This window comes from Neofelis nebulosa, chromosome 7 (assembly GCF_028018385.1).
Source record: "Neofelis nebulosa isolate mNeoNeb1 chromosome 7, mNeoNeb1.pri, whole genome shotgun sequence".
NCBI lineage: Eukaryota > Metazoa > Chordata > Mammalia > Carnivora > Felidae > Neofelis > Neofelis nebulosa.
Window position 1 is genome coordinate 106,954,437 of NC_080788.1, and position 19,031 is coordinate 106,973,467.

Here is a 19,031-nt window from a genome sequence, read left to right on the forward strand (position 1 = left end):
AAAAGGAGATCAGACTTTGGCAGGAAATACGGCTTAGTTCCCTTCCACTTTTTCCAGAGATTGTTATGGTCTAAATTCTGGGCACATTTCCCTTAAATCTTTCCTTATGCTATCTTTTGTGGTAGAGTAAATATAATTTTAATGTAGGCATTCTTATCACTCTTTTTCTTTACCGTTTGTACAGTTTATGTCTTTCCCGACTTTAATGTCACAAAAACATCTTCTTAAACGTTCTTCTAAAAGTCTTAAAATTTTGGGTTTTTTTTTACATTTAAATAGTTAATTTCTAATTAAATTATTAACCTGGATTGTGTATGCATGTGTGTGTATGTGTATGTGTAAAGTACGATCTAGCTGAACATATTTTTTCTCTATAAAGAGTCCATTGTTCCAGAACAATGTATTGATTAATTCATTATTTCTCATTACTTTTAGTGTTCCCTCTAGCGTATTCTGGGTTCTCATTTGGACATAAATTTGTTTCTGGCTTTTGATTCTATTCCCTCCTGTTTAAATTACAATAGCCTTGCAAAAAGTCCTGGAATAAACTTTCTTATTCTTGGGTTTAAATTTCAAGGTCAGATTGTCAAATTTATGATGGATTCTGCTGGGGTTTTGACTGAAATTTCTTTGAACTTGGGGAGAACTATTATGTGATGATATTGACTATTCTTAAGGACAAACTGGAATCACTTAGTATAAAGGAATCATGTAATGCAGTCTTTTACGGCTGGCTTCTTCCATTTGGCATGCTTTTGTTTCGTTTTATTTTGTTGGGGGGTTGAGTTTGTTTTTTTAGTATAGTTGGCATACAATGTTACATAATTTCAGGTGTATAACAGTGACTTGAGAAGTTTATACATTATGTTCACAAGTAGCTACAGTCTGGATGCATCACTATTACAATATTATTGACTATATTTCTTATGCTGTGCATTTTATTCCTGTGACTTATTTATTCTGTAACTGTAATCCTGTATCTTCCACTCCTCTTCACCTATTTTCCCAAACTCCCACCCCCTCCCCTTTGGCAACCATAAGTTTATTCTCTGCGTTCATAGTCTGATTCTATTCTTTGTTTGTTCATTTTTTTTTGTTTTATTATATATTCCGTTTATGAGTAAAATCATGTGGTATTTGTCTTTCTTAATCTAATTTATTTCACTTGGCATAATACCCTCTAGATCTGTCCATGTTGTCTCAAATAACACAAGACATCCTTTTTATGGCTGTGTAGTATTCTATAATGTAGCTGATAGATGGATGGATAGATACATACATACATATGTACATACATATGTACATACATACCAACCACATCTTCCTTATCCATTTGTCTATTGGTGGACACAGGTTGCTTCCATATCTTGGCTATTATTAACAATGTTGCAATAAATATAGGGATGTGTATATCTTTTCCAATTAGTGTTTTTATTTTCTCTGGGTAAACAATAGTGGAATTATTGGATCATATGGTATTTCTAATTTTAATTTTTTGAGGAACCTCCATACTGTTGACATTAGGCTACATTACTGCATTTATCAGTATGTCTTTTCTTTTTATTGCTGAGTAGTATTCTATTATATATCTATACCAAAATTTGCTAATCCATTCACAGTGATGAGCCTTGAGTTGTTTTTAGGTTTGTCTATCATAAATGAAGCTGCTACAAATATTTTTTATGTAAGTATTTGTGAGGCAACGTGTTTTTATTTTGTCTTGGTAAATGCCTAGGGGAAGGAATTACTATGGAAATTACTATGTGAAATGAACTATGCGGGTGAGTATGTATGACTCTATAGGAAACTGCCAAACAGAGTGGTTCTCCAGAGTGGTTATGCCATTTTACACTCCATTCAGCAAAAGTGAAAATTCAATTGCTCTACACCCCACCAAAAAAATGATGTTGTAAAGTCTTTTAGCCCATCTAATGATATCTCAATGTGATTTTAATTTGCACTTCCCTAATGACTATTTATCTTGAGCATTTTTATGAGATTATTGGCCATTTTTATATCATCTCTTGTGAGTGTCTGTTCAAATCTTTTGCCCTCGTTTTCATTTGTCTTGTTAATGCAGAGTTATAAGTGTTTGGTATACATTTTGGGGAAAAGCACTTTGTCAGGCATATGAATTGCCAATATTTGCTCCTAGACTGTGGATTGATTTTCATTTTATTTGTGGTTTCTTTTGAAGAGAATTGTATTTTTTTTAATAAATTCTAGTCTATAATTTTTTCCTCTTAAGCGTTGTGCTTTTTGTGTTCTATTTAAGAAGTTTTCAGCTACACTAAAGTCACAAAGATTTCCAGAAGTTTTATAGTTTGCTTTTTATATGTATCTATGCGATACATTTCAAGGTATTTTTGGTGAATTGTGTGAGGTAAGCATCAAGATTTGGTGGTGGTGTTCTTAATGCGCACAACCTGTTGTATCAAAATCACTTGTTGAAAAGACTATCTGTTTTTTCATAGATTGCCATGGCAACTTTGTCCAAAGTCGATTGACCGGGCTCCCGTAATGGATAAGGTAGAGTAAGCACACTGCACGCTTTCTGCCCCGCCCCCCCCCCCCCCCCCCCCCGCCGAATGTAACTATAAAATCTAGAGAGAATATATGGATCAGGTATTTGAAGAATCTGAAAAGTAAATAGTAGCAGCAAGATATTGAGGAAGAACACCAGAATTTGAAGCACTGTACTGGTAGCGAATTAACCGTTTTCCCCGCTCTGGTATCCCGCCCCCCCCCCCCCCCAGACTAATCTTAATGCACTCAAAAGTCAGAAGTGAATAGTCAGAGAGCTCTTGGAGACACCGTCTAGTTCTGGCTCAGGAGCAGGAAAGGGAGCTCTTATGGCTCAGAGAACGTGTGGAAATTCTCCCATTTATTCCTTTTCTTCATTGTCTTGCACCCAAGCTGTCAGGCCATCCTAGGGTGGTGACAAAAGCAACAGTAGAAGCAATAGGAAGCCACAAGAGGCAAAGTTCTGAGGGAAATTCTGTTCCCTGAAGTTGTAGTTTCAAGGCCAGAGCCAAATCCGTCACCTTTTCTTCCTTCTTTCTCTCTCCCCCACCGTCTGGCCCCAGATACGGTGCAATCATGAAAGTAGTAGCTGGTTTCTGGCTAGAAGACCAACAAGGGGAGCCCCCAGGAATAGGAAAGGGAGATCACAGAGAGGAAGCTGTTTGGGAAAGTGAACCTATCAAATTGCTGAAGATCTGGACTCACCCGGACATGCACATGCCTGGATCTGATCCTAATTTGCACATCAAAGACTTTGAGCCCTGAACTAGTGGGTAGGCCTGAGTCTGGGTCTCAGACTGACCCCTGAGGGATGGACATGTGGGACAGGTCCAAATGATACTGCAGAGGCCATGGGAGGTGAACACATTCCATAGAATGTGAGTTGGAACTCGCAGCCTGAATCTAAACAGGTGGATTGCCTGCTAACATGAAAATATCAGCATCCAACATACGATTTAAATTAGCCTCAGAGTCTCATAACATAATATTGAAAATGTAGATGATACAATCCAGAAGTACTCAGCATATGAAGAATCACAAAAATCTGGTGATATATCCTCTCAGGTTCTATTTGCCTGAAAAAGTTTTTGTTTTGCCTTTTTTAAAAAGACATTTTCATTGGATATATAATTCTAGTCCAGCACCTTAAAAGTGTTCCATAGTCTTCTGGTTTGCATTGCTTATGATAGTTTGGATAAAATCTACTTCTGTATCTTTAAGTTTATTAATCTTTTCTTCTGAAAATCTCACCTAGTGAAATATTCTTTTTTTGGATATTGTATTTTTCATTTCTAGAATTTTCATTTGGTTACTTCTTACATGTTCCATTTCTCTCCTCATTATGTTAATGATTCCTTACCTCTTTGGGCATATTTATATTAGCCCGTTTAAGGTCCTTGTCTACAAATTCCATCAGTTTAATGGAATTACTATTTATGGGTTGGTTTCTCTTAAGTAGTTTTCCTTTTGGTAATGGGTTGCATTTTCCTGCTTCTTTGTATGTCCATTGATTTTTAGAAATCAGATGATAGATATTGCAAATTGTTTTGAGATGCTTTGTTTTATAATATTCCTTTAAATTCCTTAACGTTCTGTGACAGGCAATTAAATAAGTTACTTACACATTACTTTAATCCTTTCAAGATTTGTCTTAAGGTCCTTTTAGGCTTAAAGTAGCCCTTTCTCAGGAGCAAATTGTGCTGCACTCCTTAGTCCCTGCCTTTTTGGGTTCTCTACTGAATGCCCTGAACACACAACGAAGCCTTGTTCACCCCAGCTGAGAAAACTCAAACAGTTCCTAACCTGGTGTGAACTCCAGGAATATTCCAGTTTACAGGCCACAGTAATTGGTTTTTCCCAATACACTAGTTAACTGTTGCTTCAGAACAACATTAACACAAACTTAAAACATATTTATTATCTGTTTCTGTAAGTCGGGAGTCTCAACACAGCTTAGAGGAGTCCTTTGCAAGACTACAGTCAAGGTATCAGACAGGGGTGTGGTCTCATCCAATGCTCAACTGAGGACAAACCTGTTTGCAAACTCATGTAGCTTTTAGCTACATTTAGTTCCTTCAGCTGTCAGACCAAGGATCCCAGTTTCACAGTGGCTGTCTGCCAGGGCTATCTCCAGGTCCCTGCCCACGACAGTTCACAACATGACAGCTTCCTTCTTCAAGGCCAGCAAGGTAGAGAGAGACTAGCAGAAGCAACACACAATCTCATTTGATCTTAATCACATAATTGGGATCATGGGTGTCCTACCACTTTTGATACATTATGTGTCACTGGAAATAAATCACAGGTCCTACCCACTGTCAAAGGGAAGGGATCACTCAGGGCATGAACACTAGACCATGGGGGCCACTTTGAGAGTCTGTCTGCCACACTCAGCAAATTGTTTTTGACCAGCCTTACAAAGTTGCATCTGTTTCATGTGCAGAATGTTTTTCAGCCAGCCAAAGATTCAGTGTAGATATCTAGAACTCATTCTCTGTGTAGCTTCCTCCACTGTGAAACTCTGCCCACAAACTGTAGCCACCTCAGCTTTACAGAAATCCAATCTCTTTCTCCTCAACTCAGCAACATCGTCATGCTCTTTGGGGATCCCCCTCTCTATGTCCCATTCTAGAAATTACTTCCAAACCATCTGGACAGTTGTGCTCATTTCATTTGCTTCCCTTCTCTTAATGCTTACAGTCTGTCTCTTGGGGTATTGTACCTCTGGTTACCATCACCCTGTTCTCATCTAACATGTCATCACAGAGTGTTCTTGTTCAGTCTCATTTTTAAAACTCCCATGTGTATTATTATACATGTAGTTTCTGTTTTGACTTGCTCACATTTTATTGGTTTCTTTATTAATTCTTTCTTCATCTCAGGGGTTCTTTCAGGGATAATTTTCCTAGTGAAATATATCTTTTTGTTGTTGTATGAATATTAAATGTCATTGTATTTATTTTTTTAATTTATTTACCTAAATTCAAGTTAGTTAACATACAGTGTAGTATTGGTTTCAGGAGTAGAACCCAGTGATTCATCCCTTACATATGACACCCAGTGTTCATTCCAACAAGTGCCCTCCTTAATGCCCATCACCCATTTTGTCCATCCGCCCCCACCCCACAGACAACCCCAACCCCTCCATCAACCCTCAGTTTGTTGTCTGTATTTAAGAGTCTCTTAAGGGGGCGCCTGGGTGGCTCAGTCGGTTGAGCGTCCGACTTCGGCTCAGGTCATGCTCTCACAGTTTGTGGGTTCAAGCCCCGCGTTGGGCTCTGTGCTGACTGCTTGCTCACAGCCTGGAGCCTGCTTCAGATTCTGTGTCTCCTTCTCTCTCTGCCCCTCCCCCGCTCACGCTTTATCTCACTCTGTTTCTCAAAAATAAATAAAATGTAAAAAAAAAAAAAAATTAAAAAAAAAAGAGTCTCTTAAGGTTTGCCTCCCTCTCTTTTTATCTTATTTTTCCTTCCCTTCCCCTATGGTCATCTGTTGTGTTTCTTAAATTCCACACATGAATGAAATCATATCATGTTTTGTCTTTCTCTGCCTGATTTATTTTGCTTAGCATAATACACTCTAGTTCCATCCACATTGTTGCAAGTGGTAAGATTTCATTCTTTTTGATTCCTGAGTAGTATACCATGGCATATATATATGTATATATGTATGTATCTTCTTTATTCATTCATCATTTGATGGACACTTGAGTTCTTTCCATAATTTGGCTATTGTTGATAGCACTGCTATAAACATTGGTGCACATGTGCCCTTCAAATCAGCATTTTTGTATCCTTTAGATAAATACCTAGTAGGTCACCCAATTGCTGGGTTGTAGGGTAGTTGTATTTTTAATTTTTTGAGGAACCTCCACACTGTTTTCCAGAGTGGCTGCACCAGTTTTCATTCCCACCTACAATACGACAGGTTTCCTCTTTCTCCACATCCTTGCCAGCATCTGTTGTTTCCTGAGTTGTTAATTTTAGCCATTCTGACAGGCGTGATGTTGTATCTCATTGTAGTTTTGATTTGTATTCCCCTGATGATGAGTGATGTTGACCATGTTGTCATGTGTCTGTTAGCCACCTGGATGTCTTCGTTGGAAAGTGCTTTATTCATGTCTTCTGCCCATTTCTTTACCGGATTCTTTGTTTTTTGGGTGTTGAGTTTGATAAGTTCTTTATAGATTTTGGATATTAACCCCCCTTTTTTTTTCTTGCTCATATCTTCTCCGATTCTGCCATTTGCCTTTTGGTTTCCTTGATTGTTTCCCTTGTTGTGCAGAAGCTTATCTTGATGAGGTCTCAGTAGTTCATTTTTGCTTTTATTTCCCTCACCTCTGGAGACATGTCTAGTTAGAAGTTGCTGTGGCCAAGTTCAAAGAGGTTGCTGCTTGTTGTCTCCTGGATTTCGATGGTTTCCTATCTCACATTTAGGTCTTTCATCCATTTTGAATTTATTTTTGTGTATGGTATAAGAAAGTGGTCCAGTTTAATTCTTCTATGAAATACATCTTTAATACATTTCTCTGGTGAGAGTCTGCTAGTGAAAGCACTCTTTTTTTATTCGTTTTGTTTTGGCCTGTGTATTCATCTCATCTTCTTTCTTGAAATGTAATTTAGCAGAGTATGCAATACTAGGTTGACAATTGTTTTCTCTCAGAACATGGGAGACTAAATTATTTCACTATTTTGTAGCTTCCTTCAGCTGCTTTTAAGGCATTTTCTGTCGATCTAATTGCCTATACTATTGTAGGTAATTTATCTTTTCTCTCTGGCATCAGAAACTACTTTCTCTGATTCTATGAGCTTCTTTTGATCTCTGCTCTTTTTCAGTTTTAATTTAACAGTCTAGATGTAACTTTTGTTTTTATTTTGCTTGGGGTTTGCCTCCTGAATCTTCATAGCTGTTTCTCTTACCAATTCTGGGAAATTCATTAATTTTTTCTAAATGACCAATATTATTGACCTATTATTTCACTCCTCTGTCTTCTCTTAACTCCTATTTTACATTCTCTGCTATTTTGTCTTTTTTGCTGTATTTTGAGTAATACAATAAGACATACCTTTCCTTATTTTCTTTTTGACTCCATATTCTTTTCTAATGTTTTGAATTTTTAATTTCGAGAATTATATTTTCCCTTTCTGGAAGTTCTATTTTATCCTCTTTAAATTTGTTTGGTATTTCTTGATAATCTTGTATTCCTACCTGTCTCTATTTCTTTTGTCTCATTAAACAAATTAAACATATTTTGTACTTTGTATCCAACCACTACAATATTTGAAATTTTAGGATTTTAATTTTGCTATTAGATTTATCTGTGACTCCCATAATGGCATTCTTACCTTGCTTTTAGAGGTATTTGAAATAGAATACCTCCAATATTTCACTATTAAACATGAAGCTGCTGGGGTTTGTTATAGTTACTTGTTTTATCAAATTTAAACATACTGTTCCTATTTCTAACTTACAAAATATTACCCTAAAATTATTTCACCTATTTTTGTACTAATTAAAATAATTAATATATGCTTTCATCTTTATTATTATATTATTATATATATTTATATTAAATTTATTATGTTTTTAGTGATTTCCTATTCAACGTTAGTACATGCTTTTAGTCATAATGTATTCTTTTATAACTCTGCTAGATTTTATTTAATAATATTTTATTTAGATTTGGGCTTCTATGTTTATAGGCAGTTTATAATGTCCTTCCTTTATTCCTTTCTCCCTCCTTCCTTTATACCTCTGCTATCCATGTCTAGTTTTGATATATTAGTACCAGATTTATTCTGACATTTCATAAGGAATCAGAAAGCACAGAAAAAAAAATCTTTCAATTATTCTCCTCATTTTATCACTTTCCACTTTGTCCCTGACTCTGTATTTGCAGTTTCTCAGGAGCGTTTAGAGAGTTAAGGCACTGACCTCTTGAACAGGTCACTACTATTACTCTTTATTTATTTATTTATTTGTTTGTTTATTTTATTTATTTATTTGAGGGAGAGAGTGTGTACATGCACAAGGACACATGAGCAGGGGAGGGGCAAGAGGAGAAGGACAGAGAGAAATCCCAGCAGGCTCCATGCCAGGCGCAGAGCCTGATGCAGGGCTATCTCTATCTCACGGCACCATGAGATCATGACCTGAGCCAAAGTCGGAGGCTTAATCAACTGAGCCACCCAGGTGCCCCATGCTAGCACATATATCTGTCCTGAAAGGTGTTACTGAAACTCGGCTAGATCAAAAATCAAAAATTAAGCTATAGTCATCTAGACATGAGTCTACTCTGGCCAGAATTGTTTTAGTCTTTAAATTCTGTGGTAACATCGGTATTATCCTTATGTAAAACAGGCAACAATACATTAAAAGATTGCAACCAAAAAAAAGATTCCAACTGTGCAATCTTAATTGTTACAGGAAAAGGAAAAAAGTCTGATTACTTATAAGACTAACTTGTATTGATTTTCTAATGGAAGAAAAATAACCATATAACTTAACTTTCTTGAAAAGAAATATCTAGGTAGCCTAAAAACGTACATTCTTTTTTTATTGTTGTTTTGTTTTAAAGTTTATTTATCTTGGGGCGCCTGGGTGGCTCAGTCGGTTAAGTGTCCGACTTCAACTCAGGTCATGATCTCGTGGTCCGTGAGTTCGAGCCCCGCGTTGGGCTCTGGGCTGATGGCTCAGAGCCTGGAGCCTGCTTCCGATTCTGTGTCTCCCTCTCTCTCTGCCCCTCCCCCGTTCATGCTCTGTCTCTCTCTGTCTCAAAAATAAATAAACGTTAAAAAAAATTAAAAAAAAGTTTATTTATTTTAAGAGAGAGAGAGGGAGGGAGGGGCAGAGAAGAGGGAGAGAGAGAATCTGAAGCAGGCTGCACATGGTCAGCACCAAGCTCAATACAGGGCTGAAACTCACAAACTATGAGGTCATGACCTGAGCCACAATCAAGAGTTGGACGCTTAACCAACCGGGACACCCCATTGTTACTGTTTTAGATTTAGATTTGGCCAAGGTTCTTTCACCAACAAAATTCTATGTATTTTAAACTTTCCAGAAATTGCTGGCTCTGTCATGAACTCCTTTCTTTTCTCCAATGATGTGATAAAATCACTGTGCTCTTATATTTTTTTTCTTTTATGTCTCATGATCGCAGTTTGCTTCAACTGGAAGTCTCTCTGTAGCTATCTATGACCCAGATTTGCTGATTACTTTAAAATAATTGAACTTTATTAACATTTTAATCCTTATGCTAAATTTATATACACACTCTCACCAGTTTCCTCCAAAAATATTGTTATAGTCCTATCTAATCCATATACAACTTATTAAAGTTATGACACCCCAAAAACAAATAGGGTTCTTCATCACAAATGATCATCCTAAGCATTTCTATTTCACCTGAGCCTAAGGAAAATTTCTAACTTGACCCAGTTAAATATGGGTTTGTTTTTAACCCAACTAAATGAGACTAATTTTCTTTAGTGTTCTTCTTGAAGAAATATAAATTACACAACCCCAAACTTTGGTTTTTGTTTTTTCTCTTAATTTGCAGATGATGACTTCTCTCATCTTATCAGGAATACCTCCCTTAGGAAATAAGACTAGTGCCTCCTTTTGGACGTTTAGAAACTCTTTAATGACTTCTTTAATCATCATATCTACAATTGGTAGATATTGTGCTTTTTTTTCTGAGGATGTAAATATTTGATAAATGTTTTGCATAAGGAACTGCCTGCATACTGCCCATATCTTTATATGTTTGGTATCTTAGATTTAATGAAATAAAGTAGTCAGTTTAAGGGGCAGGTACCCTTCCAGAACTAGGTCTACTAAGATAAAAAAGGGAAGCTGGCAATATTCATGGCTGTCTGTGAAAAGGACATTTTTTCTTCTTTCCTACACTTGGGTGTCTTAAAATCTTGGCCTAAAAGTATGGTCTCTGAACCAGAAAGTGTGGGGAGTAAAAAAGTTGTCCCCCACCCCCACCCCATCTCAACAAAAAAATGTTTCAAAGCTAGAAAAATGTGCCCAAATAAGTCAATTGGGACTTCATTCTCTTCTCGCACTCCCCCAAAAGGTGCATCATCAACTCGTGGGCAAAAAAGGACCCATGAATAAGGTTTAAAAATTTTTTTTCTTAGTAAGGAGCTCCCCAGAGGGGTAGGTTGTAGCTGCAGAACAGGGTGCAAATGCTATTACAGATGATGATAAAAAAGAAACCAGAGGGGCACCTGGGTGAGTTGGTTGAGGGTCTGACTCTTGATTTTGGCTCAGGTCACGATCTCACTGTGTGAGAGTTCGAGCCTCAAGTCAGGATCTGAACTGATAGCTCCGAGCCTGCTTGGGATTCTCTCTCTCTTTCTTTCTCCACCCCTCCCCACCTCAAAATAAATAAACATTAAAAAAAAAAAACTAGAATATGGAATGATTACGAGGGGAAGGAAAGATAATAGGGAAGATAAACTCCTTATTACAATATCGGGAATCAAGAATTTATAAAGAATATTTAAACAGTGTTTTTTTTTTTTTTAAAGTTTATTCACTTTGAGAAAGAGAGCATGAATTAGGAGGGACAGAGAGAGAGGGAGAGAGACAGCAGGCTCTGGGCTGCAGCACAGAGCTGGACCTGGGGCTCCAACTCACAAACCATGAGATCATGACTTGAGCTGAAACAAACAGTTGGACGCTTAAGTGACTGAGCCACCCAGACACCCCTAAACAGGGGTATTTTTTTTAAGTACAAAGGCAAACATAGAAGAATGAGAAGTGGTAATATAAATATCAAACTTGGAGAGATGGAAGAAGATGGTTATAGGGGTTGAATCCCTTTCAGTTACAAAATACCTAAAATTGATAAATCAACAAAGGGAGGTATGACCACAAACATTAGTCTAATCCAACGGAGTAGCTCTGAAGCAGCGATTGCACCACAGATAATTTATTACTAAATTACACCACAAATGTTTTTTTTTAATGTTTATTTATTTTTGAGACAGAGAGAGAGAGAGAGAGAGAGAGCACGCGTGCAAGCAGGACAGAGATAGGGGGACAGAGGATCTGAAGCAGAATCTGCATTGACAGCAGAGAGCCTGATGCAGAGCTCGAACTCACGAACCATGAGATCATGATCTGAACTGAAGCCTGATGCTTAACCAACTGAGCCACCCGGGCGCCCCCACAAGATGTGTTTGTATAACCCTCTGTCAGTCAGCTGTTGGTACTCGTGCCTCCCAAGGTGAGGTGTGGGCAGACCTCCCAGGTGCAGCATCTCCAAGGGGCTAGGGACACTTACTTCTCGAGAGAAGGACACGCTGCCTTCGCGGTTGATACTTATGGCACCTGGGAATGAGAGTATACCAAAAGGTTCAAAGGAATCTGGGTGAAGGCCTGAGCTCATAAACTGTGGCATGCATTTTAAAAATTAGTTGATAAATAAAGCAAATGCTCTTCACTTTCTGGTTTGCTTGCAAAAGTAGAATGTGCTACCTGCAAAACTTGGATACATAGAAAACCACAATTTTTAAGCAATTAAGCATAATCTCACAGCTCCCCATACCTGAACTGTCAATCTTTTGTCTCAGAAAGTTCTTCATGTATAAATGACAATAGTCAGTTTTAGATGGCTTTCTCAGAGCAATATGTCATCAGTATCTTTCTAGTCATATATATTTCATTATGATCCTTAAAGATCTCACAATATTTCGTTGCATTGATATACCATATTGTACATGATCAGGTTCCTTTATTGCTGAACAGGTATGCTGATTCCAATTTTTTTTTTTTTAATTTGTAACACTGACACTGTGAAAAATCCTTTTCGTTTTCGTTCACATTTCTTGATGATTTTCTTAGAGTGAAATCTGAATTCTCATGTTTTTTTATTTGTTTTGTTTTGTTTTTTAATATGTGCTGTGTGTGCTAGGCCTCTTAGAGTACCAACGACTAAAGATTTGTTCTCAAAGCCCAGTGTCAAATGTGCAAATTATACCAAGTTACCATATTTTGAGGGGGATCGCATTTATCCTTTTTTCTTTTATCAGGTTATGGAACAATATTTCCTAGAACTGCTGGTGGACAGATGTTCCGTGTTGTCTTTGCTGCAATTGGAATCCCTCTAAATATCATATTCTTTAAACATCTTGGTAAATTAATTTCTCTGCCATTTGAAAACCTTGGAAACTACCTTAAATATAAGGGAATAAATGAGGTAAGTTTTCTCTCTCTCTTCACACAATCACACACACACACGTATCTGGGAGAGAAATTTTGTTTATGGATTCACAACCTTAGATTGACCAGGCACATGACATTTTATATTTACTGGATTCATGTTGAATGAAATTTGTAGGAGTCGAAAAAGCAAAGCACCCTGTGTTATGAAACAGAAGAGAAAATCCAGCATTCAAGAGACCATCTGTTTCCTCTTAGGTGATTTGCCTCCAATCATTTAACTTATAAGATGAGCAGTGGTGAATTGGTATGACCTAAATGTTCTGAAAGTCATTTAGCCAGCTCCTTTATTTTACAGAAGAGGAAAACATTTTATAAAGGCTGAATGACTTACCCAAGATTACCTAAAGAATTAGAGGTCGTGCAGACCTGAGAGGTGCAAAGCTTTGTCTACGTATCAGGTTGAAACATGTGTGGTCATAGGGCACCTGGGTGGCTCGGTCAGTTAAGCGTCTGGCTTCGGCTCAGGTCATGATCTCACGGTCCGTGAGTTTGAGCCCCGCGTCGGTCTCTGTGCTGACCGCTCAGAGCCTGGAGCCTGTTTCAGATTCTGTGTCTCCCTCTCTCTCTGCCCCTCCCCTGTTCATACTCTGTCTCTCTCTGTCTCAAAAATAAATAAACGTTAAAAAAAAAAAAAGAAACATGTGTGGTCACCTTAGTAATTAGCACAGGTTTTACTCTTTTTAAAAAATTAGAAACACAGTTCTTTATTTAAAAATTCAATAATTTATTACCACATTGCTAAGTTGTACACATTCTTCAAGAAGCTACAGTTAACCCTTGAACAACATGTGTTTGAACTGCATGGGTCCACTTAAATACTTTTTTTTTATTTGCTAGGGGTTTTTTTTTTCCCTTACTATGAAAGCTTTATTGTTTCCATTTGGTCCACAGCTTAGGAGAGGGCTCTAGGGTATTTAAAGAGCCCTATCATGGCTGAGATAATCAGACAGAAACCATGATGCCAGGAGGATGCCAGAGGGGCCCCTGAAGGGCTGTTGGGTCCTGGAGGCTCCCAGTCACATGAAAGAGTGAGCCTTTCTGAGAGATCCTCTTCCACCCCTGAGGACTGGCCAGCCTGCGGACCTTAGCCAGATGGTCCCTGTCTTCTTGATGCAGCTCACCTCCTCATCCAGGAAGTGGTTTTCCACAGAGTCACAGGGATGGGAGCCTGCCAGCGCAGAGCCCAGGGCATAAATATCCAGAAGGGCCTGCCTCAGGAGCATCTCCAGGACCTTGGCAGTTTCCGTGGCATTGGGGGTTTTACCCCCTTATCCTGGGCTGGCTTCTGCCTCCTGGGACAGGACATGGCTGCCGTGCTGGTTTTGCATGAAGAGAGGCTTGGTGACCTAGTGTTTCTCCTCAGCCAGCTCACAGAAGAAGTGGCCCACACCCTCCAGAGCCACATGGTGGAATTTGAAACTGAAGCCCAGGGAGAGAGGTGTAGGAGGCCGGCAGATGCATGTTGACCAGGTAGCTGATGGTGGCCTCCACCTGAGTGGAATAATTCTGATGGATCTGGGGGCTCATGGTTGATCAGCAATAAGAAGCTAAGCTCAGAAAACAGTGTTGGCTGGTCCCACAGACAGAGGGTAGCTGAGAAGACAATTCTGAATATTGTGACTGGAAAAGAGGTTGGAGGGTGGTGGGAGGCTGGAAGAGGGGCATCCCTGGGCCTGTTCTGCCCAAATACTGTTGAAGCAAGAGACAGATCTGAGGGACCGCTGGCTGCACTGCCTATACGCAGATTGTTTTCAGTATCATGCTGTAAATATATTTTCTCTTCCCTATGCTTTTTTTTAAATAACATATTCTTTTCTCTAAATACTTTATTGTAAGAATACAGTTTACAAGGCATATAACATACAAAATATGTGTTAGTTGACTGTTATCAGTAAGGCCTCTGGTCAACAGTAGGCTATTAGTGGTTAAGTTTGGGGGGAGTCCAAAGTTATATGGGTTTCCCACTATATGTGGTCAATACCTCTAGCCCCCACCTTGTTCAAGGGTCAACTGTATTTTATTTTCTATAAAGGAACATAAAGATGGGATCCTGTTCAGAATGCCCACAGGGAGTAGATGGGCAAGATGAGAATCCCATTAATTGATATAATCAGAGTCCTTACTCTGGGGGCAGAGAGGCTTCAGAATGTGGGGTGTCACTTTCTTTGTTTTTTCTTGTGTTATTTTTGGAAGTCTATTGTTACTATAAAATCTGCACAGGTAATTAGAGTTTAGACCAGTGGTCCCAAGCTTGGTTGTACAATATAATCACCTTTGAGCTTTAAGAAATCCTGATGCCTAGGCTCCACTTAGGGCCAATTTGATCTGAATCTTTGAAGGTGGAAACTCAATGGTTTTTATTTTATTTTATTTTACTTTATTTTATTTTATTTATTTAATTAATTCTTTAATGTTTATTCATTTTTTTGTTAATGTAGCATTTATTAGAATTAGATTTGACTGCATTATCCTTTCATGTTATTATTATTATTTTTTAATATATGAAATTTATTATCAAATTGGTTTCCATACAACACCCAGTGCTCATCCCAAAAGATGCCCTCCTCAATACCCATCACCTACCCTCCCCTCCCTCCCACCCCCCATCCACCCTCAGTTTGTTCTCAGTTTTTAAGAGTCTCTTATGCTTTGGCTCTCTCCCACTCTAACCTCCTTTTTTTTTTTTTTTTCCTGCCCCTCCCCCATGGGTTTCTGTTAAGTTTCTCAGGATCCACATAAGAGTGAAAACATATGGTATCTGTCTTTCTCTGTATGACTTATTTCACTTAGCATCACACTCTCCAGTTCCATCCACGTTGCTACAAAGGGCCATATTTCATTCTTTCTCATTGCCACATAGTACTCCATTGTGTATATAAACCACAATTTCTTTATCCATTCATCTGTTGATGGACATTTAGGCTCTTTCCATAATTTGGCTATTGTTGAGAGTGCTGCTATAAACATTAGGGTACAAGTGCCCCTATGCATCAGTACTCCTGTATCCCTTGGGTAAATTCCTAGCAGTGCTACTGCTGGGTCATAGGGTAGGTCTATTTTTAATTTTCTGAGGAACCTCCACACTGCTTTCCAGAGCGGCTGCACCAATTTGCATTCCCACCAACAGTGCAAGAGGGTTCCTGTTTCTCCACATCCTCTCCAGCATCTATAGTCTCCTGATTTCTTCATTTTGGCCACTCTGACTGGCGTGAGGTGGTATCTGAGTGTGGTTTTGATTTGTATTTCCCTGATAAGGAGCGACGTTGAGCATCTTTTCATGTGCCTGTTGGCCATCCGGATGTCTTCTTTAGAGAAGTGTCTATTCATGCTTTCTGCCCATTTCTTCACTGGGTTATTTGTTTTTCGGGTGTGGAGTTTGGTGAGCTCTTTATAGATTTTGGATACTAGTCCTTTGTCCGATATGTCATTTGCAAATATCTTTTCCCATTCTGTTGGTTGCCTTTCAGTTTTGTTGATTGTTTCCTTTGCGATGCAGAAGCTTTTTATCTTCATGAGGTCCCAATAGTTCATTTTTGCTTTGAATTCCCTTGCCTTTGGGGATGTGTCAAGTAAGAAATTGCTGTGTCTGAGGTCAGACAGGTCTTTTCCTGCTGTCTCCTCTAGTGTTTTGATGGTTTCCTGTCTCACATTCAGGTCCTTTATCCATTTTGAGTTTATTTTTGTGAATGGTGTGAGAAAGTGGTCTAGTTTCAACCTTCTGCATGTTGCTGTCCAGTTCTCCCAGCACCATTTGTTAAAGAGACTGTCTTTTTTCCATTGGATGTTCTTTCCTGCTTTGTCAAAGATAAGTTGGCCATACGTTTGTGGGTCTAGTTCTGGCGTTTCTATTCTATTCCATTGGGCTATGTGTCTGTTTTTGTGCCAGTACCATGATGATGACAGCTTTGTAGTAGAGGCTAAAGTCTGGGATTGTGATGCCTCCTGCTTTGGTCTTCTTCAAAATTACTTTGGCTATTTGAAGCCTTTTGTGGTTCCATATGAATTTTAGGATCGCTTGTTCTAGCTTCGAGAAGAATGCTGGTGCTATTTTGATTGGGATTGCATTGAATGTGTAGATAACTTTGGGTAGTATTGACATTTTAACAATATTTATCCTTCCAACCCATGAGCACGGAATGTTTTTCCATTTCTTTATATCTTCTTTAATTTCCTTCATAAGCTTTCTATAGTTTTCAGCATACAGATCTTTTACATCTTTGGTTAGATTTATCCCTAGGTATTTTATGCTTCTTGGTGCAATTGGGAATGGGATCAGTTTCTTTATTTGTCTTTCTGTTGCTTCATTATTAGTGTATAAGAATGCAACTGATTTCTGTACATTGGTTTTGTATCCTGCAACTTTGCTGAATTCATAGCAGACTTCTGGTGGAGTCTATCGGATTTTCCATGTATAATAACATGTCATCTGCAAAAAGTGAAAGCTTGACTTCATCTTTGCCAATTTTGATGCCTTTGGTTTCCTTTTGTGGTCTGATTGCTGATGCTAGCACTTCCAACACTATGTTAAACAACAGCGGTGAGAGTGGACATCCCTGTCGTGTTCCTGATCTCAGGGAAAAAGCTCTCAGTTTTCCCCATTGAGGATGATGTTAGCTGTGGGATTTTCATAAATGGCTTTTATGATGTTTAAGTATGTTCCTTCTATCCCGACTTTCTCCAGGGTTTTTATTAAGAAAGGATGCTGAATTTTGTCAAATGCTTTTTCTGCATCGATTGACAAGATCATATGGTTCTTATCTTTTCTTTTATTAATGTGATGTATCACGTTGATTGATTTGCGAATGTTGAACCAGCCCTGCATCCCAGGAATGAATCCCACTTGATCATGGTGAATAATTCTTTTTATATGCTTTTGAATTCGATTTGCCAGTATCTTATTGAGAATTTTTGCATCCATATTCATCAGGGATATTGGCCTGTAGTTCTCTTTTTTTACTGGGTCTCTGTCTGGTTTAGGAATCAAAGTAATACTGGCTTCATAGAATGAGTCTGGAAGTTTTCCTTCCCTTTCTATTTTTTGGAATAGCTTGAGAAGGATAGGTATTATCTCTGCTTTAAATGTCTGGTAGAACTCTCCTGGGAAGCCATCTGGTCCTGGACTCTTATTTATTGGGAGATTTTTGATAACTGATTCAATTTCTTTGCTGGTTATGGGTCTGTTCAAGCTTTCTATTTCCTCCAGTTTGAGTTTTGGAAGCGTGTGGGTGTTTAGGAATTTGTCCATTTCTTCCAGGTTGTCCAGTTTGTTGGCATATAATTTTTCATAGTATTCCCTGATAATTGCTTGTATTTCTGAGGGATTGGTTGTAATAATTCCATTTTCATCCATGATTTTATCTATTTGGGTCATCTCCCTTTTCTTTTTGAGAAGCCTGGCTAGAGGTTTATCAATTTTGTTTATTTTTTCAAAAAACCAACTCTTGGTTTCATTGATCTGCTCTAGAGTTTTTTTAAATTCTATATTGTTTATTTTTGCTCTGATCTTTATTATTTCTCTTCTTCTGCTGGGTTTGGGGTGTCTTTGCTGCTCTGCTTCTATTTCCTTTAGGTGTGCTGTTAGATTTTGTATTTGGGTTTTTTCTTGTTTCTTGAGATAGGCCTGGATTGCAATGTATTTTCCTCTCAGGACTGCCTTCGCTGCATCCCAAAGCATTTGGATTGTTGTATTTTCATTTTCGTTTGTTTCCATATATTTTTAAATTTCTTCTCTAATTGCCTGGTTGACCCATTCATTCTTTAGTAGGGTGTTCTTTAACTTCCATGCTTTGGAGGTTTTCCAGACTTTTTCCTGTGGTTGATTTCAAGCTTCATAGCATTGTGGTCCCAAAGTATGCATGGTATGATCTCAATTCTTGTATACTTATGAAGGGCTGTTTGTGACCCAGTATGTGATCTATCTTGGAGAATGTTCCATGTGCACTCTAGAAGAAAGTATATTCTGTTGCTTTGGGATGCAGAGTTCTAAATATATCTGTCAAGTCCATCTGATCCAATGTATCATTCAGGGCCCTTGTTTCTTTATTGACCGTGTGTCTAGATGATCTAGCCATTGTTGTAAGTGGGGTATTAAAGTCCCCTGCAATTACCACATTCTTGTCAATAAGGTTGCTTATGTTTGTGAGTAATTGTTTTATAAATTTGGGGGCTCCCGTATTCGGCGCATAGACATTTATAATTGTTAGTTCTTCTTGATGGATAGACCCTGTAATTATTATATAATGCCCTTCTTCATCTCTTGTTACAGC

The 19,031-nt window shown here is 38.2% G+C and overlaps 1 pseudogene; it reads right to left on the bottom strand.

Moving 5' to 3' along the window:
• Positions 1–13,605: 13,605 nt before the first annotated feature.
• LOC131517287 (ferritin light chain-like) lies at positions 13,606–14,764 on the bottom strand (annotated as a pseudogene).
• Positions 14,765–19,031: the final 4,267 nt, after the last annotated feature.